Below are 26,990 nucleotides of genomic sequence, written 5' to 3' on the forward strand. Positions count from 1 at the left end.
GTTCCCTCTATGCCTACTTTCTGGAGGGTTTTTATCATAAATGGATGTTGAATTTTGTTGAAAGCTTTTTCTGCATCTATTGAGATGATCATATGGTTTTTCTCCTTCAGTTTGTTAATATGGTATATCACACCGATTGATTTGCATATATTGAAGAATCCTTGCATTCCTGGGATAAACCCCACTTGATCATGGTGTATGATCCTTTTAATGTGCTGTTGGATTCTGTTTGCTAGTATTTTGTTGAAGATTTTTGCATCTATGTTCATCAATGATATTGGCCTATAGTTTTCTTTCATTGTGACATCTTCGTCTGGTTTTGGTATCAGGGTGATGGTGGCCTTGTAGAATGAGTTTGGGAGTGTTCCTCCCTCTGCTATATTTTGCAAGAGTTTGGGAAGGATAGGTGTTAGGTCTTCTCTAAATGTCTGATAGAATTCACCTGTGAAGCCATCTGGTCCTGGACTTTTGTTTTGTTGGAAGATTTTTAATCACAGTTTCAATTTCAGTGCTTGTCTTTGGTCTGTTTATATTTTCTATTTCTTCCTGGTTCCGTCTTGGAACATTGTGCTTTTCTAAGAGTTTGTCCATTTCTACTAGGTTATCCATTTTATTGGCATATAGTTGCTTGTAGTGCCCTCTCATGATCCTTTGTATTTCTGCAGTGTCAGTTGTTACTTCTCCTTATTCATTTCTAATTCTACTAATTTGAGTCTTCTCCCTTTCTTTCTGGATGAGTCTGGCTAATGGTTTATCAATTTTGTTTATCTTCTCAAAGAACCAGCTTTTAGTTTTAGTGATTTTTGCTATTGTTTCCTTCATTTCTTTTTCGTTTATTTCTGATCTGATCTTTATGATTTCTTTCCTTCTGCTAATTTTGGGGGTTTTTTGTTCTTCTTTAATTGCTTTAGGTGTAAGATTAGGTTGTTTATTTGAAATGTTTCTTGTTTCTTGAGGTAGGATTGTATTTATAAACTTCCCTCTTAGAACTGCTTTTGCTGCATCCCATAGGTTTTGGGTCATCATGTTTTCATTGTCATTTGTTTCTAGGTATTTTTTGATTTCCTCTTTGATTTCTTCAGTGATCTCTTTGTTATTAAGCAATGTATTGCTTAGCCTCCATGTGTTTTATTTCATGCAGATTTTTTTCCTGTAATTGATATCTAGTCTCATAGCATTGTGGTCAGAAAAGATACATGATACGATTTCAATTTTCTTAAATTTACCAAGGCTTGGTTTGTGACCCAAGATATGATCTATCCTGGAGAATGTTCCATGAGCACTTGAGAAGAAAGTGTATTCTGTTGTTTTTGGATGGAATGTCCAATAAATATCAATTAAGTCCATCTCGTTTAATATATAATTTAAAACTGCGTTTCCTTATTTATTTTCATTTAGGATGATCTGTCCATTGGTGAAAGTGGGGTGTTAAAGTCCCCTACTATGATTGTGTTGCTGTCGATTTCCCCTTTTATGTCTGTTAGCATTTGCCTTATGTATTGAGGTGCTCCTATGTTGGGTGCATAAATATTTACAATTGTTATAACTTCTTCTTGGATTGATCCCTTGATCATTATGTAGTGTCCTTCTTTGTCTCTTGTAATAGTCTTTATTTTAAAGTCTATTTTCTCTGATATGAGAATTGCTACTCCACCTTTCTTTTGATTTCCATTTACATGGAATATCTTTTTCCAAACCCTCACTTTCAGTCTGTATGTGTCCCTAGGTCTCAAGTGGGTCTCTTGTAGACAGCATATATACTGGTCTCATTTTCATATCCATTCAGCCAGTCTATGTCTTTTGCTGTGAGCATTTAATCCATTTACATTTAAGGTAATTTTCAATATGTATGCTCCTATTACCATTTTCTTAATTGTTTGGGGTTTGTTTTTGTAGGTCCTTCCTTCTGTTGTGTTTCCTGCCTAGAGAAGTTCCTTTAGCATTTGTTGTAAAGGTGGTTTGGTGGTGCTGAATTCTCTTAGCTTTTGCTTGTCTGTAAAGGTTTTAATTTCTCTGTGGAATCTGACTGAGATCCTTGCTGAGTAGAGTAATCTTGGTTGTAGGTTTTTCCCTTTCATCACTTTAATTATGTCCTGCCACTCCCTTCTGGCTTGGAGTTTCTGCTGAAAGATCAACTGTTAACCTTATGGGGATTCCCTTGTGTGTTATTTGTTGTTTTTCCCTCGCTGCTTTTAATATTTTTTCTTTGTATTTAATTTTTGATAGTTTGATTAATATGTGTCTTGGCATGTTTCTCCTTGGATTTATTCTGTAATGGACTCTCTGTGCTTCCTGGGCTTGATGAACTATTTCCTTTTCCATATTAGGGAAGTTTTCAACTCTGATCTCTTCAAATATTTTCTCAGTCCCTTTCTTTTTCTCTTCTTCTTCTGGGACCCCTATAATTCAAATGTTGGTGCGTTTAATGTTGTCCCAGAGGTCTCTGAGACTGTCTTCAATTCTCTTCATTCTTTTTTCTTTATTCTGCTCTGCAGTAGTTATTTCCACTATTTTATCTTCCAAGTCACTTATCCATTCTTCTGCCTCAGTTATTCTGCTATTGATTCCTTCGAGAGAATTTTTAATTTCATTTATCATTTTGTTCATCATTGTTTATTTGCCCTTTAGTTCTTCTAGTTCCTTGTTAAATGTTTCTTGTATTTTCTGCATTCTATTTCCAAGATTTTGGATCATCTTTACTATCATTACTCTGAATTCTTTTTCAGGTAGACTGCCTATTTCCTCTTCATTTGTTTGGTCTGGTGGGTTTTTGCGTTACTCCTTCATCTCCTGTGTTCCTCTGTCTTCTCATTTTGCTTAACTTACTGTGTTTGGGGTCTTCTTTTCACAGGCTGCAGGTTCGTAGTTTCTGTAGTTTTTGGTGTCTGCTCCCAGTGGCTAAGGTTGGTTCAGTGGGTTCTGTAGGCTTCCTGGTGGAGGGGACTAGTGCCTGTGTTCTGGAGGATGAGGCTGGATCTTGTCTTTCTGGAGGGCAGGATCGCGTCTGATGGTGTGTTTTGGGGTGTCTGTGACCTTATTATGATTTTAGGCAGCCTCTCTGCTAATGGGTGGGGTTGCGTTCCTGTCTTGCTGATTGTTGAGTGGAGCTGGGTCTTAGCGTTGAGATGGAGATCTCTGGGAGAGTTTTCGCCATTTGATATTACGTGGAGCCAGGAGGTCTCTGGTGGACCAATGTCCTGAACTTGGCTCTCTCACCTCAGAGGCACAGGTTTGACACCCGGCCAGAGCACCAAGACCCTGTCAGCCACACGGAAAAAAGAGAAAAAGGAAAAATATATATATATCGTTGCTCCCAAAGTCCACCGCCTCAATTTTGGGATGATTTGTTGTCTATTCAGGTATTCCACAGATATAGCGTACCTCAAGTTGATTGTGGAGATTTAATCTGCTGCTCCTGAGGTTGCTGTGAGAGATTTCCCTTTCCCTTCTTTGTTGGCACAGCTCCTGGGGTACAGCTTTGGCTTTGGCCCCGCCTCTGTGTGTAGGTCGCCTGAGGGCGTCTGTTCTTCGCTCAGACAGGATGGGGTTAAAGTAGCAGCTGATTGGGGGCTCTGGCTCACTCAGACCAGGGCGAGGGAGGGGTATGGAATGCGGGGCGAGCCTGCGGCGGCAGAGGCCAGGGTGACATTGCAGCAGCCTGAGGCGTGCAGTGTGTTCTCCTGGGGAATTTGTCCCTGGATCACGGGACCCTGACAGTGGCGGGCTGCACAGGCTTCCGGGAGGGAAGGTGTGGATAGTGACATGTGACACCCAGTGACACCCAGGCTTCTTGGTGGCGGCAGCAGCAGCCTTACAGTCTCATGCCCATCTCTGGTGTCCGCGCTGATAGCCGGGCTCGCGCCCGTCTCTGGAGCTCGTTTAGTCGGTGCTCTGAATCCCCTCTCCTCGCGGACCCCGAAACAATGGTCTCTTGCCTCTTAGGCAGGTCCAGACTTTTTCCCAGACTCCCTCCCGGCTAGCTGGGGCGCACTAGCCCCCTTTCAGGCTGTGTTCACGCAGCCAACCCCAGTCCTCTCCCTGCGACCCGACCGAAGCCCGAGCCTCAGCTCCCAGCCCCGCCCGCCCCGGCGGGGGAGCAGACAAGCCTCTCGGGCTGGTGAGTGCTGCTCGGCGCCGAGCCTCTGTGCGGGAATCTCTCCGCTTTGCCCTGTGCACCCCTGTGGCTGCGCTCTCCACTGTGGCTCCGAAGCTGCCCCCCTCCGCCACCCGCAGTCTCCGCCCGTGAAGGGGCTCCTAGTGTGTGGACACCTTTCCTCCTTCACAGCTCCCTCCCACTGGTGCAGGTCCCGTCCCTATTCTTTTGTCTCTGTTATTTCTTTTTTCTTTTGCCCTACCCAGGTACGTGGGGAGTTTCTTGCCTTTTGGGAGGTCTGAGGTCTTCTGCCAGCGTTCAGTAGGTGTTGTGTAGGAGTTGTTCCACATGTAGATGTATTTCTGATGTATTTGTGGGGAGGAAGGTGATCTCCGTGTCTTACTCTTCTGCCATCTTGAATCGGGACCCTCCATGATTCAGTCTTGATAGGTTGTGTGTTTCTAGAAATTCATCCCGTTTGGGAGCATGTATTTGTTTATAGTAGTCTCTCATGCCCGTTTTATTAAGGTTACTTCCAGAGTTTCATCTTTTTTAAAATTTGGAACATACTCCTCTGTTTCTTTATCTTCCTTGACTCTCTGTGTTGGTTTCTGTACATCACGTAAAATAGCCACCTCTCCCCGTCTTGACAAAGTGCTCTCATGTAGGAGATGGACTTATTCATTCAGCCTGGCCTGAGCTCTTGGTTGTCTCTCAAGTGGAAGTTTTAAAAGTTGGGGCACCACATGTTGTATCCAAACCCTTTACTCCTTAGGGGGAAGCTGGAAGCTGTGAGTTCCCTCCCAATTTTATGTTGCTATGCCAGGGTAGGGTTTATGGCAAGAGTGTGTTTCAGCATCTCCTATCCATTTTGATATGGGTGCTTTCTTGTTCGCACAATGTGTAGGAGTCACTCAGCCAGTTTCTGGATTTCTTGCTGAGAGAATTGCTCTGTGTGTAGCTGTATATTTGGTGTGTCCATGGGAGGAGGTGAGTTCAGAAGGCTTCTTTGAAGTTTTCTTCTGGCACCAGAAAACTTTTATAAATTCTATGTGCTTGTGATGCTTAGTTCTGAAATCTTGGTTGTCAACATTTGTTGTTCATGTTATGTGGTCATCTGCTCACAATACTGTATTCCATATTTGAAAGTTGCTAAGAGAATAGATCTTAAAAGTTCTCATCATAAGAAAAAAAATTTTGTAACTATGTATTGCAATGGATGTTAACTATTGTGGTGATCATTTCACAATATATACAAATATCAAATCACTATGTTGTACACCTGATACTAATATAATGTCATATGTCAATTATACCTCAATAAAAATAAATAAATAAAAAGTTTTCTTAAAAATATAACAAACAAAAAACAGAGAGCACATTGGTCAGTATCTTATCATGAGCACTTGGGTGTTCTCTAATGTTCCATATATTTGTTTTGCAATCGTCCCAAATAGATTACAGATTTCTTAAGATGTCTTACACTTATGTAAGGCAATCCTAGGTTGAGAATAGATACTAAGACCTTTTAGAACTCTCAGAGACAAGAAAAACAGTCCTTGAAACCAGTGGTTCTTGCCTATCAGATTCAATACCCTCTCTAGAACAAACATGTTGAAATGACCACTTTACCATCTAAAATGTAATTCATTGGTGGCATAACCAACCAACAAAGAATTTTTCCCCAAAAAAGGCAAGACGGTGCCCTAACTATAATAAAGAGGAGAAAAAAATTAATTTTAAATAAATAAAATAAAACACTTATTTTATTGTTATAAATGTATAAGCACAGTGAAACAAAAAGACATGAAGTTTTCCATAACCTTTATCACTTTCTAATATAAAACATAACTTACTTTCCCTATAATTTATTTACTTAATATGACTCTCCCTTTAAAAGTAAGCTCAATGAAGGCAAAAGAATTTGTTTTGTTCACTGACATATTCCCAACATAAAAATAGTGCCTGATACATGGAAGGTGCACAATAAATGTGTGTTGAATAAATGTGACATTAAAAATGCTTTTGCCTGCAAATTAAAAACAATTAACTGTAGCTTAAAGCATAAATACATTTTTTTATGTTATAAGAAAACCTGGTTAGTGTCACATTCTCTGCACTCTGTCATCATGAGTGTCAATGGCATCTCCCCTTATTTTTACAAGATGGCTGCTGTAGCTGCAGACATTATGTCTTCATACAGTAGAATCTCAAGGAGAAGAAACTGACAGAAGAAAACAGTTTCTTCTCATATGTCTCTTTTCAGCACGGTAAATCTTTCCCAAATCTACAGTAGATTTCCTCTGAGGTCTCATTGGCCAGAATGGCTTCACACTGTCATTTTTACACAAATTACTGACAAAAGGAAATGAATAGCTATAATGAACATATATACCAAGTGAAGTTCATGCCAGAGGCTGAACTTAATGCCATCAAAACAAAATTGGAATTGTTTTAACAAAGAATTAGGAAAAATGGTTATTGGGTAAGGAGCCAGTGGTGTCTCTGTGAATGACATACAGTTAAATAAATATTAAATATTAATTAAATACAGTTAAATATTGTTTATGACAAATTTATAATTAATATTGTTACCTTTTATAATTATAATAAAAGTACCTTTCTATAATAAGCACTATAGTAAAGTTATAATAAGTATAATGAGGTTACCTTTTAAAATTTAATATAATTGAATAGGAAAAAAATTTCAGACTGGCAGTGTATTAGTGAAGGTTGCATTTAGCTGCATATAACAGAAACAAGATTCAATGGATTAATCAAAAAGTGGTTTCTTTTTTTTTAACCTATAACAAGAATTCCCAAAGTAGGCAGTCCAAGACTGGTAAAATGGCTCCATGATGCCATCAGGGATTCAAGCTTTATTATGCCTGACTGCATGAGATTTTCTTCCTTTAGGCCACAAAATGGTGGCTGCGCTTCTAGCATGTTTGAACTGTATGCAGAAAAAGGAAAAGAAAGGGGAAAAGAAAAGGTGATTGTCTTTTCCAAATCAAAAACCTTTCCAACAGTGCCTACCCAGTGATTTCTGCCTGCATCTCCTTGGCTGGAACTGGTTCACAGGTCCACTGCTTATCTGGGAGGTGAATATTTTAGCTTGACCAAACAAAAATTTGAATTTGTTATTAAGAAATAAGGGGAGGATGGATATTTGATGAGCAACTAGTAGTGTCTGCTGTTTTTGTTCACCAAATATATTGAGTGGCCACCTTTGAATGAAGAAGTAATAGGTGAGTCTTATACCTTTTTGTATTGCCCAAATTGTTTTCAATAGGTGGTGTTATTTTAATTGGAAAAGAGCATAGTAAAGCTATTTTCATTTTGTAGGGGAAAATAGAAAGTTTAAAGATTTGTTTTTATAGGCTGCACCAAAATATCCCTGATATTAGAATGTCTGCTTCAAATGATCAGTCAAAATATTCTTACTGAATATATAACTTTGAGCTTATACTCTCTGAGCCTCAGTTAACTTATCAATAAAATAAGGACATTACAGTCAACTCTCAAAGTTATTGTAAAATTTAAATGAGATAATGCGTATACAATATGTAGCACAGTGATTGCTAAATGATAGCTTTTGTTAGTAGTACTTAGATACATGGTAGATTATGTAAAATAGCTCTTTTGATAAACTATATGATTTGTTGATTTTACTTAGCTATATCTTTTGTGTTACCTCATTTCTTTCTATTGGATATTTATATAAGAGGAACCATACTAAATGTCTTATCTATATTAAGTCATTTAAACCTCAAAATAATCTGTGAAGTAGTAGTATTTTTATCTTTATTTTACAGACGAAAAACTGCAGCTTAGGGAAATTAAGGCATTGACCAAGATTATATAGCTAGGATGTGGCAAAGCTTGAATTTAGATCCTGGCAGTTTGACCCAAAGTTTTCATCCTTAATTAGTCTACTACAACACAAATCTGAAATTCCTCCATTTTAAAATTATGAAAACATTATTACCCTGGTTATAAATCAATTCATCTAAGAAATTAATTTAGCTATTTTAATTTCTGAGTCTAGCAAAAAGCACTGTAGAATCAGCTGAAAACATTTTGAATAACATGCAAAAGTTAAAACCCTTGTTGTTGCAATTTTTCCTAATGATATAACACTGTTTGATAGTGCTGCATTGAATAATTTCTGAAAATTCTACTCTAAATTCTCAGCAAAGTATGGATTCATACTTTTTATAAATACATAAAATGCAAGTTTTTCAAGTTAGTTCGTGTACTGATTACAGTTTGACTAGGTCAGTCTAGAAAACTGTTAAAAAAGAATCAAGCTATGAAAAAGAATCAAGCAATCTGTAACAAAAGAGCGGCATAAATAGATGCTCTTTCTCAGATACTGTACTGGCACAATTAATTGTATTAACTTCTCACATGACTCCATTCATAAGTATAAAATTAATAAAATGAGAAGAGAATAATGAGATTTTAGTTTAAAAGATACTAATTGAAATCATTATATAAACAATTTACAAGTTGTTCATATTTGAGCTGAATCTAAAAGGACTATAATAATTGGAAAAATACCTTGGTAAAAATTTTAGACAATTTTATAGTAAGTATCTCTCCAAGGCTATTGCACTTACCAACACAAATAAGTTCAGTAAAAATTAATGAGTGCCTGACATGGAATTAGACTCCAAAAGCCTGAGTTATTACAAAGGCTATATCTCAGGTTTAAACATCAGAATTTAAAAGTCAAATAGGTACCTTAAAAAGGCATCTTGACTCACATAGTCGCTAAATTTTTGCTTTAGTAAATAAACTTCTGTAACTTCTAAACAAAAAATATTACTGAGTGCCTAATATCTTCCTGCTGGCTACCAGAAACAGCAGAATTGTACGAGAAATTATTTTTTAAGTGTCCATGAGGTACAGAGGTACACAGAAGAGGGAAGAATTATATGTGGAGGCCAGTCAGAAAAGATTTAGCTAGGATGTAACAGAATACAGCTTTGAAAGATAAATAGAATTTTTTCAGATGATTGCCATGAAGAAAAGCATTACAGGGAGTGGGACTAACACGAGCAAAAACACAGCATAAAATGATAGGATAATTCTGAGTAACTGCATGCTCTTCAACACTGCTGAACATGAACTTTGTGGGAAGAAATGTCATGAGATGTTAGTGGTAAAGCAGGTGATTAATGGAGGACCTTATCTACTATAATTGTAGTTTGAGCTTTATTCAAGGTCAGTGGGGAGACATTGAAAGATTTATATCAGTGAAGTAATGTGGTCATCTGGAATTTTAAATCAGTCACTTCCATCACTTTGATGGAAGACCTTTGTATCATTATGAAATATCTTTCTTTGCTTCTAGTAATACATCTTGCATTAAAGCCTATTTTGATCTTAGCATAGCTATACCAGTTTTATTTTGGTTGGAGTTTACAAGGTATAGCCTTTGTAACCATTTTACCTTTAACTTTTATGCACCCTAATATGTAAAAAAAATTTTGCAACATATCGGTAGGGACTTTTCTCCCCATCCGACAATCTTAATCTTTAATTAGAATATTAATCCATGAATTTATTTAGCATAAATTAACTGATATAACTACTTGTTTTCTATTTGTCGCATCTGTTCTATATTCCTTTTTTCTCTCCATGCTTTTACTCTTTTGAATTAGTCAAGTAATTTTTACTGTTCATTCTCCTCCTTCCCACCATTAGCTTATTAGTTATATAATTTTTAGCTTTTATTTTACGGGTTACTCTAGAGCAGGGTTTCTCAACCATGTTATGATTGATATCTTGGACTGAAGAATTCCTTATGGGCTGCGAGGAAGCTCTTCTGTGATAATTATAGGATGTTTAGCAGCATCCATGGTTTCCACCCACTAGATACCAATAGTACCACCCATGCTGCTACAGGCATGACAATCAAAAATGTCTTCGGACATTGTCACATATCCCCTGTGGGTCACAATCCCTCTTCTTGAGAATCACTGCTCTAGAGCTGGGCTGTCCAATATGTTAGCTAGTAGCCACATGGGAGAACTTGAAATGTGGGTAGTCCACATTGAGATGTGCTATAAAAGTAAGACAACAGATTTTGAAGACTTATTATTTTAAAGACCCTCATTAATAATTTTATATTGATTTATATCTTAGATATATTAGGTTAAAAAAATATTATTAAAATTAATTTCACCTGTTTTTTTTCCTACTAGTTTTAAATATAACTGCTAGAAATTGAAGATCTACTTCTGTGATTCTCATTTGTGGCTTGCATTACTTCTCTAGAGATTATGACATACATCCTTCACTTACTCAAGTCTATTATAAACTAGTACTTCTACAAAGTACCAGACAATGCAAGGATTTTGGAACACTTCCACTCTGTTAACTCCTCCTTGCCTCTTTTTGTGCTATTGCTGTCAGGTATTTTAGTTCTAGATATTACAGATGTCATTTGGCATTACTATTATTGTTTTATACAGTTAATGTTAACCCACATTTGACCCTTTCTGTTGCTATTTACTGCTGCCTGCATTTCCATGCTTTCATCAAGGATCATTTCTTTCTAATTGAAGCACTGCCTTTTTTATTTCTTTTAATGCACACCTACTATTGATTAAGTCTCTCAATTTTTTTCTTTTTCTGAAAATGTCTTTCATTACAGGTAAATGAATTTTTACATATGTAAACACTTATGTTACCATGACCTAGCTCAAGCACTCTAGAAGAATTTCCAGCAGGCTAGAAGGCTCTGCTATATCCTCCTAATCAATATTTTCCCAGAGCTAACACTATCCCAACCTTTATAACCACAAATTAGTTTTGCCTGCTTTTAACCTTCATATAAATGGACTTATACAGTATATACTGTTTTGTGCCTGCTTTCTTTTGCACAACATTGTGTCTTTGAGATTCATTCATTCTGTGGCATGTAGCAGTTTTCTGAATAATATTCCATTGTATGAATTACCACAGTTGATTTATCCCATATCATATTGATATATATTCCGGTTGTTTTTAGGTGACTGAAATTATGAATAAAGCTCTATGATCATTCTTGTACACTTACATGGTGAACATAAGCACTCATTATACTAGGAATAAAATTGCTGATCATTTAAGAGTAGACCATTTAATAGATACCACCAAACAAATTTCCAAAGTGGCTGTACCAATTAACACTCCCATTAGCAAACTATGAGAGTTCATTTCTCCACATCCTCACTAACCTTGTAGTATAGTCAGCCTTTCTGTTGGATAACAGTTTTTGGGTGGATATGCCTTATGATTGTAGTCTTCTGATCTTTGGCTTCCCTTTTCACTTCTTAACGTTGTCTTTTCATGTATGTAAGTTCTTGATTTCAGTGAAGTCCAATTTTCCAGTGTTCTTTATTGTGGTTAGTATGTTTTGTTTAGGAAATAATTGCTTACCCCAAGGCCAGGAAGATAGTTTCTTATTATTTAGTCCAGAAGTTTTATCATTTACCTTTTACACTTAGTTCTATGATCCATCTTAAATTATTTTAATTTTTTAAGGATATTTTTGCCTGTTTGGAATTCTAAGGTATTTGTTTTCACTTGATTACAGAAACTTCTATTTTTTCTTGTTATTTTCATCATTTCTGTTGAGGCGTCTTACTGTTTTTCTTCTGGCTACTTCCAAGATTTTCTCTTTATATTTCACTTTCAGCAGTTTGACTAATAATGTGTTTATTATTAGTCTAGATGGTGTTTTCTTTTAATTATCCTGCTTGAAGTTCATAACGCTTCTAGATTCTATTACTTTGTCTTTCATAAGTTTTTAAAAATTTATGTCATCATGTTTTCAAATATTGCTTCTGCTCATTCTCTGTTCTTGCCTTTCTAGGACTCAGATTACGTGTACATCAGAAAATGTCATCATGCCCCAGAATTCTTAAGCTCTTTTCTGCATTTCCTATCTCTTTTTCTCACCATAACTCAATCTGGATAATGTTTTCTGGTCTTTCTTATATTTCATCAACCCTCTCTTCAGCCATGTCTAATATCTATTGCGCTCATTAGCTAAGTTCTTGAGTTACTATAATTTTTAGTTCTAGAATTTTCAGATAATTTGATAATTCCAGTTTTCTGTTGAAATCCCTTATCTTTTCATCTTTTACTTAAATGTATTAATTAATGGTTATTTTAAAGTTCATATGTAATAAATACAATATATGGATCTCTTTGTGTTTGTTTCTTTTATCTGTTTTTTTTTTTTTTTTTTTTTTTTCTCTCTCTTGGGTTGTGGTCATGTCCTGGCATACCTATAATTTTCCACAAAATACTGGGTGTTGTGTGTGAAAATTTGTAGTGATAACTTGAAGCTCTGGATCATGCTTTCTTTCTCCAAAAAAGGATTTAGTTTTTGGGGTTTTTTGTTTCCCCTGTAGGTAGTTAGAATAGGGGTATATCACCTTGAATATACTCTTGTGTTGTACCAATTCACAGTTGAATTTCAGTTTTGTGATAGCTCCATATTTTCAGTTTGTACTCTTTCTAGGATGTTTCCCTTCATGGGTCTCAACTGAAAGTCTGGAGGGTTTACCATAGCCTCTTTTCTTTAGGTCTTTAAACTCCAAATTTTGTCTCCCCACCATTGTAAGACTGATGAAGTTCCTGCTCAACCTCTTGGCCAATGATTTCTGTATGATTTCTAATCCCCTCGTTCTACACCATGCACAATAAGCACATGCCTGGAGAGGATAAGCAGCACAGCGTGTTGGGATCATCAGGTACCAATTTATGTACCTTCTCTCCAAGATCTTGGTTCATGGGTTACTAGTTCCTAGATACCTAGCTCTTTGATGCTTCAAAACCAAGAAAGGAATCAATGATGCTCAGATGATGGATAGTGGTGCCACTAACTGAACAGGGCATACAAGATAAAAAATGACTGATGGGGTCATAACGGAAAGGGATGTGGTCAAGAGGAAGAGACAATAAATTCTGCTTTGATAATGTTTAAGGTGTTTGTGGCTCTTCTAAACAAAGATAAACACTAAGCAACTGGATTTAGGGAAAGAGGTTTGGGCTATTGATACAAATGTGTAAGTTATCTGAATATAAGTGATGCTTAAAATTATGAGATCAGATGCAATCATGAAGGTAGAGTTCTATATGTAGAGTAAGTGAACCAGGCTTAAGATATAACTCTGGAAAACTCAGATATTTAAGATGAGATAATAAATCTGTTTAGAATCAGTCTCAATTAATTAACTACAAAAATAGTTCAGTAGTCCAAGAAAAGAACTGTCAATCCTTTCTTTTTAATTATTCCATGAAAAATTATTTCTTCCAAATGTTAGTTTATAATCTTTCCTCGTATAGTTCTAAATTAACAAAACTAGCATGTTAGTAGATCCATAGGGAGGCTGTTAGTCATGTATTTCCATAAAGATTTATGTTTCTAGAACATAGCATAAACACCAGAAGAATATAATGAAACAAAGGTAGCATATATAAATTCAAGCTGGAATTGATCTGTTATTATTGGTTTAGAAAGTAGGCTCTGAAGTATCTGAATCTAACTGTCAAATGTGTATCCTGTCTTTTCCACTTATTAGTTTTATAATATCGGGAAAGATGGTTAATCTCTCCAACCCTCAGTTTTCTTATTGGTAAAATGAAAATAATAGCAGTACCTATTCCATTGGGTTGCTATGACAATGAAATGAAATGATGTGAGTAAAGTGTTTAGCACAGTGTCAGGCATATAATAAACTATACATAAATGTGAAAAGGTATATAACTTCAGACCAATTACATGAAGGTAAAATTGGTAGGTCATTCAAACCACTGTTGGATTCAAGCTTAGAACACCTTTTACCTATGTCTAAACGCCAGCAGAAATCCAGTTGTAATATTTTTCGCCCCTTTAATAACCAAAATTGATTCAACCTTGAATGTTTCCTTTTTCCATTTGTCTCTCCCAAAAAAGAAATAAAGATGCATTTCCCACATAGATTGACCATCTTTTTGTCAAAGTATATGAGTGACTATGATCCTTGTTGGAACTGCCTTTGCATATGTAACCGATGTGTGCCTTCCAAACTAGAGGAAAGTTATATTATCTAAAATGACTAATGTAAAAGTGTACACTAGATTTATCAGGTGTTGAGCTACAGTTAATCATACTGCCAAAAGATCTAGGTACTGCTTCTTTTTAAATTCTGCATGACCAGACTGTTTCAGGGGAATTAACTCTCCTAAACCGAGAACAAAATTTGTATTTGGCCAAGATGACAACTTCACTCTTGAAACCAGTGAACTTTAATGATTCAAAAGCTAAATGCTTGCTATTTTATCCCAAGATAATAAGTAAGGGGTTTTTTTGAATTTAATTTTATTTATTTTTTTATACAGCAGGTTCTTTTTAGTCATCCATTTTATACACATCAGTGTATACATGTCAATCCCAATCTCCCAATTCATCACACCACCACCCAATAAATAAGTTTATATTCAACAGTGAGTAACGGAAGCATTGACTTTCTTTTGTCTTCAGAGATTTTTTGAACATTTTTTACCTGTAATACTGCCTCCATTTGAGTGTGCTTGGTTAATGTGCACAGAATTCAGAAAGCATTTTTCTTTCTTTAAGAAATACACTTTACCTGTGTGCATGGCAAAGGAGAAACTTGCTTGTTCTATACTCTTATTTTCCTTACACTTTACAAGTTGGAAATTTTGAAAATGAGATTGCTACCTTGTATTTTTAAGACTTTCAGTTGTAGGTGGTAGAAATACATACAAATTATTTGGTGTTCAAAACGAATGTGTCTGCCTAGTAACTGCAGTTTGCAGGGATAGTACTGGCTTGGACACAAATAAATCAAGGGTTTCAAACTGCATCATTGCAATCATCATCATCATCTTCACTGATCTCTCTCTTCTCTCATCTCTTTTATCTCTCTGGTAAAAAGGGTGTATTGGGTTTTCTGTTGCTGCTTTAATAAATTACCACAACCTTGATAGCTTAAAACAACACAAATTTATTCTCATAAAGCTCTGGAAGTCAGAAGTCCAAAATAAGTCTTGCAGGGCTAAAATCAAGGTGTGGGCACTACGCTGCTTCTTTCGATGGTAGCAGCACCAGTGTATGCAGTTTCTCTGTGGTTTCAGGGTCCAGTTCCCGGCACAGAAGTGGCCTAGAGGGGAGTTGGGAGGTGACAGCACCTTCCCTAATGCTCTGTAGGACAACAACAGAAGCAGCAGTTTCCTATTTGGGCCAACTGAGTTCAGAATGGTTCCCAGGCAGTTAACTTCAAGTTTAGTTCTCTGGGCCTCCCAGCAGTTCCATGAGCCAGCCAGTATCCTTTTAATAAACTCCTTTTTCTGCTTAATCAGCTAAAGAGAGTTAGCTTCAGGTGCTTGAAATTAAGGGTGATGATTGATTTATCTACCCAGAGAGTTGATGTTGTAATTAAACAGAATAAAATCGATAGATTGTCACACGAGTTGCCTTCTTTCAGTTTGCCTGCAGATTATCCCCCAAACACACCCTCTGCACCCAAGCTCTTGTTTCAGGGTTGGCTTTTGAGGGAACACAATGAAGACAGATTCATACCAATGGAAGGAAAATATTATGTTTGACTTTGAACATATCAGATAAAAAGAGGCATTCAAAACTAAAATTCCACAGTGATGCCTTCACTTTCATTTTCTTCAAGTCAAACTGTGAAAATACTGAATTTCATTTTTTAAAATTTGGGATCATTCCCATGGCTTTCTATACTGTTAATGATTCTGGCATACATTATTTATTTTGCAAAAAATGTTGGCAAAATTCCCTAAAGGGAGTAGTCTTTTTAATGCATCATCTTTTTGTTTATCCCAGAGGTAAAAGTTTAACATGTGTTTGCACTGAAAATAGTGCTGAAATTTGAGAATTCATTTAAAAGAAGATTAATATTTTATAATATTCTACTGGTTGAAATGTAGTTTACAAGAAAAACTAATTACTTTTACAGAGTACTTGAAAACGTTAGACCTAGAATATGTGAATGATCTTCATTTGAACAAATTAAAGGAATTGATTCATCTTTGTTGATGAGCAATCAACAAAGCAATCCAGTTACATTTAGTCAGGGAACATTCACAGTGTTTGGGTTCAATGTTTCTGGAAACCTAAGAAAAAAAACAAAACAAAACTAGAGCACATTCTCCCTGCAGGCTCTAACTTGAAAATTCAATTAAGATTTATTGATAAAAGACTGCACCAGCTAAAATATATTATCCTAATTTAGGAATCAATAAGCATTTCTGTGATTTTTATGCACTATAAGTTATATACTTTATGCCTATCTGATGTCCAAATGTGTTGGTAAATGAGATGCCTAAAGCAACATGTAGGGATAGAATATAATTCTGTTAATGTTGAAAAGAGGTGGCATTTGTATGCTAATCATAACAGAACTTATGTGGACTGTTTTAACAACTTCCATACTAGACTCATTATATTTATATAGCGTCCCTTCTGTCTCCAGTCTTTTACACCTGGCGAATTCACCTACACACCCTAAAGACAAACTGAAAGCACCAAGAAAAGTTTTAGGCAATTGCCTCCCCCATTTCTCTTTCCCAAAACTCATACCTCCTCCAAACCTGCTTTGGTTTTGTTGATAGCCTGAATGTGTAACAGAGTTTCAGGTGAGCTGAATTTAGAACCTTGTATGACAAGCTGGCAGCATTTCTTGGTTTAGGTACCTGTAGCCAATCCCTTTGGAGATCTTTGTTTTGCTTTTAGTTATGTAAGATGTTCAGGCACCTGTTCTCTTGGGGGTAAGTCTCATAACCTGACGTTTTTCCTCAAGACTTCATGGTGTACAGAGCCTGCCTCCAGGGTAAGGCATGGGAAATTTTACATACTGGTGAAAGAGCCACTTGGGGAAAAAAATATGAACTAGAATTTGAACAACTTCCTTTTTGAGGTTTAACATTGTTAGAAGTTTTCCGACAGATTGAGGTGGTTCAGTCCAAGATTTTTCATTGGAAAAAAGCACCAAGGGCTTTGAAGTAGAACTCTCCTTCAGTGATTTGTGCTTAAGACCCAGCCAACCCAAGAACCTCAATATCCAAAGTAAGCAGTTTTGGTCGAGGCACATATGAGAAATAGGTAATTACTTCAGGAGCTTCCAGTGACGCCCTAGCATGTTATCACCTTTGGGGATCAATGGCTGGATATGTGTAAGTATAAACCTGAAGTCTAACTATGGTATAACTGTACAGGGCTGAAGAGGTCTGGGCAAGAAAAGATATCACTGTGGCAATAGATAGGTACTCCTCAGATTGTGCAGAACAGATACTCAGTAGAGACAGCATGTGCAATAGCAAAACACTTCTGGTGCTAAAGGCCTCAATAGACTTTTTGGTTCTCTCTCCTCACATCTTTTTGGAAGCTGAACTGACCATTGTGGGCAGTTTCTTGTGGGGAGGCCACAGGAGGTAGACATCAGTGTTTCTGCAAATATGAGAATGAGGTATGCCAAACTGATGAATTAAGTTGTGGTTTCCAGCTCTGTTGACTCCTAGAGTTTTGGCAGCCTCCCTCTACTCCTGTGTCTCTGAGTATAAGCTACTTCTATTGCGAAACTTACTCTTTTTTTTTCCCCTATGGAAAAAAACAATTGAGCAAAAAAATATATAATTGATAAATTTATCTTTTAAATATCCACATAACTCAAAATGTTAGGAATAATTTTAAAACAAAGAAAACAATATATAGATGTATAATAGCATGTTTTACAACTCTCAATGTGCTTGGATGAACAATAGGGAGTTGGCTAACTGAGAAAGATGATGAGATACAAGACATTGAATAATAAAAGGGCCTTTCTCAGTTTTAGAATGGATAGGGGACAAGTAGGAGAAGACCTAGATAAAAACAAGACCAAATATAGCCCAGAACTTGAAGTTGTTTGTCTTAACTCTGCTCAAACCAGATTCACACTTCCACTCCTGATGTGGCTGGCACCCAATGAGAAAACAAACCTTTGGACAAAAATAGGTTAGAAAACAAAATGAAAGAAAGCATCCCATTTTACAAAATCAGATTTTTAAAACAAAATACTTAGTGGTAAAATTTAAAAGAAAAACATAAGATCTACTTGGGAAAAAATTATGGAATATAAAAAATATATATAGATATATAGTTGACTCTTGAACAACAGGGGTTCAAACTGCACAAGTCCACTTATACGCTGATTTTTTTTCAGTAATAAATCCTACAGTACTACATACTCTGCAGTTGTTTGAATCCAAGTATGTGGAACCGCAGATTCAGAGGACAGACTATAAGTTATAGCTGGATTTTCCAGTGCTCAGAGAGTCAGCACCTCAACCCCTACATTGTTCAAAGGTCAACTGTACTTTGATCCAGTATAGAAAGACTCAATAATACAAACATCAAGGGCCTACTATATAGCACAGGGAGCTCTACTCAGTATTCTGTAATAACATATATGGGAAGAGAATCTTAAAAAGAAGGGATATATGTGTATGTTAACTGCACCACTTTGCTGTACACCTGAAATTAACACAACATTGTAAATCAACTATACCCCAATATAACATAAAAATTAAATTAAAAAAAATAATTATACAAACATGAAAATCTCCCAAAGTTTAATAGGTTAATTCATTATCATCCCAAACAGAATTCCAGAGGTTTCTTCTTTTCTTTTTAACTTGAAAAATAATAGTAGAGTTCACCTATAAAAATAAATGTCTGAGTAGAGGCAGAAAATCTCTGAAAAAGAAAATTAATACAGAGGTAATATACCTACCAGTAAAACTTCAATATTAAGGAATGTTATTATTAGCCAAAGAATAGACAGCTTTGTGAAACAAAAGAGAATTCAGAAATAAACCTCCAAACAAATAGGAATTTAGTACATAATAAGTAAATTTTTTCAAATTATTGAGGGAAAAATGGATTATTCAATAAATGATGTTGGAACAGCTGGGCTAATAATTTAGAAAGATCTCAAAATAAATTCCAAACGTGTAAATATTGCATTGTAAAAGTGAAATCATGAAAACCAAAATAATTGAATTAAAAAATAATTTTAGGGACTTCCCTGGTGTCACAGTGGTTAAGAATCTGCTGCCAGTGCAAGGGACAGGGGTTCAAGGCCTGGTCCGGGAAGATCCCACATGCCGCAGAGCAACTAAGCCCATGCGCCACAACTACTGAGCCTACGCTGTAGAGCCCATGAGCCACAAATTACTGAGCGCACGTGCCACAACGACTGAAGCCCACGCGCCTAGAGTCCATGCTCTGCAACAAGAGAAGCCACCAAAATGAGAAGCCTGTGCACTGCAATGAAGAGTAGCCCCTGTTTGCTGCAACTAGAGAAAGCCCGCATGCAGCAATGAAGACCCAACGCAGCCAAAAATAAATAAATAAATAAATTAATTTTTAAAAAATACTTGAAAAATAATAATAATAATTTTAGGGGGACCTTCAGGATGGTGGAGGAGTAAGATGTGGAGATCACCTTCCTCCCCACAAATACATCAAAAATACTTCTACAAGTGGAACAACTCCTACAGAACACCTACTGAACGCTGACAGAAGACCTCAGACTTCCCAAAAGGCAAGAAAATCCCCACATACCTGGCTGTGTGGCTGGCAGGGTCTTGGTGCTTGAACCAGGTGTCAGATCTGAGTCTTTGAGGTGGGAGAGCCGAGTTCAGGACATTGGACTACCAGAGACCTCCCAGCCCCACGTAATATCAATCGGTGAGAGATCTCCCAGAGATCTCCGTCTCAATGCTAAGACCCAGCTCCACCCAATGGCGAGCAAGCTACAGTGCTAGACACCCCATGCCAAACAACTAGCAAGACAGGAACACAACCCCACCCATTAGCAGAAAGGCTGCCTAAAATCATAATAAGGTCACAGACACTCCAAAACACACCACCAGACGCAGCCATGCCCACCAGAAATACAAGATCCAGCCCCACCAGAACACAGACACCAGTCCCCTCCACCAGGAAGCCTACACAACCCACTGAACCAACCTCACCCACTGGGGGCAGACGCCAAATACAATGGGAACTACGAACCTGCAACCTGTGAAAAGTAGACCCCAAACAGTAAGTTAAACAAAATGAGAAGACAGAGAAATACGCAACAGATGAAGGAGCAAGGTAAAAACCCACCAGACCAAACAAATGAAGAGGAAATAAGCAGTCTAGCTAAAGAATTCAGAGTAACGTTAGTAAAGATGATCCAAAATCTTGGAAATAGAATGGAAAATTACAAGAAACATTTAACAAGGACCTAGAAGAACTAAAGAGCAAAAAACCATGATGAACAACACAATAAAAGAAATTTAAAATTCTCTAGAAGGAATCAATAGCAGAATAACAGGCAGAAGAACAGATAAGTGACAAAGAAAATAAAATAGTGGAAATAACTACTGCAGAGCAGAATAAAGAAAAAAGAATGAAAAGAATTGAGGACAGTCTCAGAGACCTCTGTGACAACATTAAACGCACCAGTATTCGAATTATAGGGGTCCCAGAAGAAGAAGAGAAAAAGACAGGGACTGAGGAAATATTTGAACAGATTATAGTTGAAAACTTCCCTAACAAACATGGGAAAGGAAATAGTCAATCAAGTCCAGGAAGCACAGAGAGTCCCTATAGGAGAAATCCAAGGAGAAACACACCAAGAAACATACTAATAAGACTATCAAAAGTTAAATACAAAGAAAAAATATTAAAAGTAGCAAGGAAAAAGCAACAAATAACATACAAAGGAATCCCCATAAGGTTAACAGCTGATCTTTCAGCAGAAACTCTGCAAGCCAGAAGGGAGTGGCAGGACATATTTAAAGTAATGAAAGGGGAAAACCTACAACCAAGATTACTCTACCCAGCAAAGATCTCATTCAGATTCCATGGAGAAATTAAAACCTTTACAGACAAGCAGAAGCTAAGAGAATTCAGCACCACAAAACCACCTTTACAACAAATGCTAAAGGAACTTCTCTAGGCAGGAAACACAACAGAAGGAAGGACCTACAAAAACAAACCAAAAACAATTAAGAAAATGGGAATAGGAACATACATAACAATAATTACCTTAAATGTAAATGGATTAAATGCTCCCACCAAAAAACATAGATTGGCTGAATGGGTACAAAAACAAGACCCATATATATGCTGTCTACAAGAGACCCACTTCAGACCTAGGGACACATACAAACTGAAAGTGAGGGGATGGAAAAAGATATTCCATGCAAATGGAAATCAAAAGAAAGCTGGAGTAGCAGTACTCATATCAGACAAAATAGACTTTAAAATAAAAACTATTACAAGAGACAAAGAAGAACACTACATAATGATCAAGAGATCAGCTCAAGAAGAAGATGTAACAATTGTAAATATTTATGCACCCAACACAGAAGCACCTCAATACATAAGGCAAATGCTAACAGCCATAAAAGGGGAAATTGACAGTAACACAATCATAGTAGGGGACTTTAACACTCCACTTTCACCAATGGACAGATCATCCTAAATGAAAATAAATAAGGAAACACAGGCTTTAAATGACACATTAAACAAGATGGACTTAATTGATATTTATAGGACATTCCATCCGAAAACAACAGAATACATTTTCTTCTCAAGTGCTCATGGAACATTCTCCAGGATAGATCATATCCTGGGTCACAAATCAAGCCTTGGTAAATTTAAGAAAATTGAAATCATGTAAGGTATGTTTTCCGACCACAACGCTATGAGACTAGATATCAATTACAGGAAAAAAAAACTGTAAAAAACACAAACACATGGAGGCTAAACAATACGCTACTAAATAACCAAGAGATCACTGAAGACATCAAAGAGGAAATCAGAAAATACCTAGAAACAAATGACAATGAAAACATGATGACCCAAAACCTATGGGATGCAGCAAAAGCAGTTCTAAGAGGGAAGTTTATAACAATACAATCCTACCTCAAGAAACAATAAACATCTCAAATAAACAACCTAACCATACACCTAAAGCAATTAGAGAAAGAAGAACAAAAGAAACCCAAAATTAGCAGAAGAAAACAAATCATAAAGATCAGATCAGAAATAAATGAAAAAGAAATGAAGGAGACAATAGCAAATATCAATGAAACTAAAAGCTGGTTCTTTGAGAAGATAAACAAAATTGATAAAGCATTAACAAGACTCATCAAGAAAAAAAGGGAGAAGACTCAAACCAACAGAATTAGAAATGAAAGAGGAGAAGTAAAAACTGAAATGGCAAAAATACAAAGGATCATGAGAGATTACTACAAGCAACTCTATGCCAATAAAATGACAACCTGGAAGAAATGGACAAATTCTTTGAAAAGCACAACCTTCCGAGATTGAACCCGGAAGAGATAGAAAATATAAACAGACCAAAGACAAGCACTGAAATTGAAACTGTGATTAAAAATCCTCCAGCAAACAAAAGTCCAGGACCAGGTGGCTTCACAGGCAAATTCTATCAAACATTTAGAGAAGAGCTAACACCTATCCTTCTCAAACTCTTCCAAAATATAGCAGAGGGAGGAACACTCCCAAACTCATTCTACGAGGCCACCATCACCCTGATACCACAACCAGACAAAGATGTCGCAAAGAAAGAAAACTACAGGCCAATATCATTGATGAACATAGATGCAAAAATCCTCAACAAAGTACTAGCAAACAGAATCCAACAGCATATTAAAAGAATCATACACCACGATCAAGTGGGGTTTATCCCAGGAATACAAGGATTCTTCAATATATGCAAATCAATCAGTGTGATACACCATATTAACAAATTGAAGGAGAAAAACTATATGATCATCTCAATAGATGCAGAAAAAGCTTTTGACAAAATTTAACACTGATTTATGATAAAAACTCTCCAGAAAGTAGGCATACAGGGAACTTACCTCAACATAATAAAGGCCATATATGAGAAGCCCACAGCTAACATCGTTCTCAATGGTGAAAAACTGAAACCATTTCCTCTAAGATCCAGAACAAGACAAGGTTGCCCACTCTCACCACTGTTATTCAACATTGGTTTGGAAGTTTTAGCGACAGCAATCAGAGAAGAAAAAGAAATAAAAGGAATCCAAATCAGAAAAGAAGAAGTAAAACTGTCACTGTTTGCAGACGATATGGTACTATATATAGAGAATCCTAAAGGTGCTACCAGAAAACTACTAGAGCTAATCAATGAATTTGGTAAAGTAGCAAGATACAAAATTAATGCACAGAAATCTCTTGCATTCCTATACACTAATGACAAAAAATCTGAAAGAGAAATCAAGGAAACACTCCCATTTACCACTGCAACGAAAAGAATAAAATACCTAGGAATAAACCTACCTCAGGAGACAAAAGACCTGTATGCAGAAAACTATAAGACACTGATGAAAGAAATTAAAGATGATGCAAACAGATGGAGAGGTATACCATGTTCTTGGATTGGAAGAATCAACATTGTGAAAATGACTATACTACCCCAAGCAATCTACAGATTCAATGCAATCCCTACCAAACTACCAATGGCATTTTTCACAGAACTAGAACAAAAATTTCACAATTTGTATGGAAACACAAAAGACCCTGAATAGCGTAAGCAATATTGAGAAAGAAAAACAGAGCTGGAGGAATCAGGCTCCCTGACATCAGACTATACTACAGATCTACAGTAATCAAGACAGTATGGTACTGGCACAAAAACAGAAATATAGATCAATGGAACAGGATAGAAAGCCCAGAGATAAACCCAAGCACATATGGTCAACTTATTTTTGATAAAGGAGGCAAGAATATACAATGGAGAAAAGACATTCTATTCAATGAGTGGTGCTGGGAAAACTGGATAGCTACATGTAAAAGAATGAAATTAGAGCACTCCCTAACACCATACACAAAAATAAACTCAAAATGGATTAAAGACCTAAATGTAAGGCCAGACACTATAAAGCTCTTAGAGGAAAACATAGGCAGAACACTCTATGACATAAATCACAGTGAGATCCTTTTTGACCCACCTCCTAGAGAAATGGAAATAAAAACACAAATAAACAAATGGGACCTAACAAAACTTAAAATCTTTTGCACAGGAAAGGAAACCATAAACAAGATGAAAAGACAAGCCTCAGAATGGGAGAAAATATTTGCAAATGAAGCCACTGACAAAGGATTAATTTCCAAAATTTACCAGCAGCTCATGCAGCTCAATATCAAGAAAACAAACAACCCAATCCAAAAATGGGCAGAAGACCTAAACAGACATTTCTCCAAAGAAGATATACAGATAGCCAACAAACACATGAAAGAATGCTCAACATCACTAATCATTAGAGAAATGCAAATCAAAACTACAATGAGGTATCACCTCACACCAGTCAGAATGGTCATCATCAAAAAATCTACAAACAATAAATGCTGGAGAGGGTGTGGAGAAAAGGGAACCCTCTTGCACTGTTGGTGGGAATGTAAATTGATACAGCCACTATGGAGAACAGTATGGAGGTTCCTTAAAAAACTAAAAATAGAATTACCATATGACCCACCAATCCCACTACTGGGCATATACCCTGAGAAAACCATAATTCAAAAAGAGTCATGTACTACAATGTTCATTGCAGCTCTATTTACAATAGCCAGGACATGGAAGCAACCTAAGTGTGCATCGACAGATGAATGGATAAAGAAGATGTGGCACATATATACAATGGAATATTACTCGGCCATAAAAGGAAATGAAATTGAGTTATTTGTAGTGAGGTGGATGGACCTAGAGTCTGTCATACAGAGTGAAGTAAGTCAGAAAGATAAAAACAAATACCATATGCTAACACATATATATGGAATCTAAAAAAAAAAAAAAACGTTCTGAAGAACCTAGGGGCAGGAGAGGAATAAAGACGCAGATGTAGAGAAGGGACTTGAGGACATGGGGAGGGGGAAGGGAGGGGGAATGGTAAGCTGGGATGAAGTGAGAGAGTGGCATGGACTTATATATGCTACGAAATGTAAAACAGATAGTGGGAAGCAGCCACATAGCACAGGGAGATCAGCTTGGTGCTTTGTGACCACCTAGAGAGGTGGGTTAGGGAGGGTGGGAGGGAGATGCAAGAGGGAGGGGATATGGGGATATATTTATACATATAGCTGATTCACTTGTTGTACAGAAGAAACTAGCACAACATTGTAAAGCAATTATACTCCAATAAAGATGCTAAAAAGTAATAATTTTAGAGTAGGAGGCTTTTTATGGGAAGATTGAAAATCTAGAAGTCATTAAGGAATAGATTAATATGTTTGACTACATAAAAACTAAGGGCTCATGCAAGACAAAACAAATACTACAAATAAAGATAAAATACAGCCAACTAACTGGAGAAAAAAATATTTGTAATACATATCAGTAGAATTCTAATTTCTTTAATATACAAAAACACTTGCGATTCAATAAGAAGAAAAGCAACCACAAAGACAAAAATTGACGTATAGACTTACAAATCTATTTAAAATATTTTATTTTACAAAGAAATGATACAGGCACAAAACAAAGTCTCCTTAATGAGTCTTAATTCTAGTAGGCAGGCCTGATTCTCAGCTGGTAAACCCTTGTAGGGTTATGCTAGTTGCTTACAACTTGTGCCCAATCTGATTGGTGAGAACTCATTCCCTTTCCAGTTAAAGTTAAAAACAAAAGGACCTAATAGTATAATTCCTTGTTATTTAAAAGAATTAAAAAGGCATATGTGTATTTGCTTTTAAGGATATTCATTTTCTATGTATCTGGTTCCAATTAACTGATTTGTTCCCCATACTTTTCACTGAACATAATACAAGATGATCACTAATGAATGATTCCTTTTACCTGCATGCTTGATTTTTAGAACTTTATTTTGTAGATATACATTGGGGGGGAGGCTCTGCTTTTTTAAGGTATTACATTCCTTGCATTCATATTTTAATATAATTTCATAATAATATACTAGTAACTGGATAGAAAATTCTGGAGGGATACATAAGAAACTGTTAACAATGGTTATCTCTGGAGAGTGGAAGTGGAAGTGAGTGGGGTAGGAGATTTTATATTTCATTTCATACCTCTGTGTATTCATTTAAGTTTTTTTATCCTGTGCCTATTTTCTATAATGTTCATAATAATTTAAATTAAAACAAAAGAATATAATCTTCTAGAATACCAGCTTCGAACTCCTATCTTCCAGGCCTGTCTCCCTACATTCCTAGCGTAGGAAATAACAAATTTGGTTTTCCTGGTTTTTTTTTTTTTTTTTTAATTAATAGACTTTTACTTTTTTTTTTAAGTATTTATTTATGGCTGTGTTGGGTCTTCGTTTCTGTGCGAGGGCTTTCTCTAGTTGCAGCGAGCGGGGGCCGCTCTTCATCGCAGTGTGCGGGCCTCTCACCATCGCAGCCTCTCTTGTTGCGGAGCACAGGGTCCAGACGCGCAGGCTCAGTAATTGTGGCTCACGGGCCGAGCTGGTCCGCGGCACGTGGGATCTTCCCAGACCAGGGCTCGAGCCCGTGTCCCCTGCATTGGCAGGCAGACTCTCAACCACTGCGCCACCGGGGAAGCCCCGGTTTTCCTCGTTTTTATTCTCAGTTCTCTGACTCCGTTCGCATTTGGTCTGGCTCCGGTCTCTCCTAGCTCTCCAGGTAACCACCTCATGTGGTTTAACATGTGGTTCATCTTCTTGCTTAACTGGCACCCAAACCTGAAAGAAGGTCACACCGAAGTTTCATAAAGTTCAATAACAAGTAACATTATCACTTAGGAAAAGCTATTGTAAAAACAAAAAGGAACATTTAATAAAATTGACTTCATTAAGATGCTCA

General features: G+C 36.6%; 1 protein-coding gene and 1 long non-coding RNA gene across 2 annotated transcripts in view; both read left to right on the forward strand.

Moving 5' to 3' along the window:
- The window catches only part of LOC309628595 (uncharacterized protein), a gene marked incomplete at its 5' end in the record, with an annotated part of 70,322 nt that extends 44,970 nt beyond the window's left edge, over positions 1-25,352 (forward strand). Inside the window, one exon of the mRNA XM_082391825.1 lies at positions 11,961-25,352. The remainder of the gene's footprint in view (positions 1-11,960) is intronic.
- LOC309628631 overlaps positions 1-26,990 on the forward strand; it is a 142,450-nt gene that overhangs the window by 89,035 nt on the left and 26,425 nt on the right. The gene's annotated exons all lie outside the window — the stretch shown is intronic.

The sequence above is a fragment of the Balaenoptera borealis genome (genome assembly GCF_965194805.1).
Source record: "Balaenoptera borealis genome assembly, chromosome: 4".
Classification (NCBI taxonomy): Eukaryota; Metazoa; Chordata; class Mammalia; order Artiodactyla; family Balaenopteridae; genus Balaenoptera; species Balaenoptera borealis.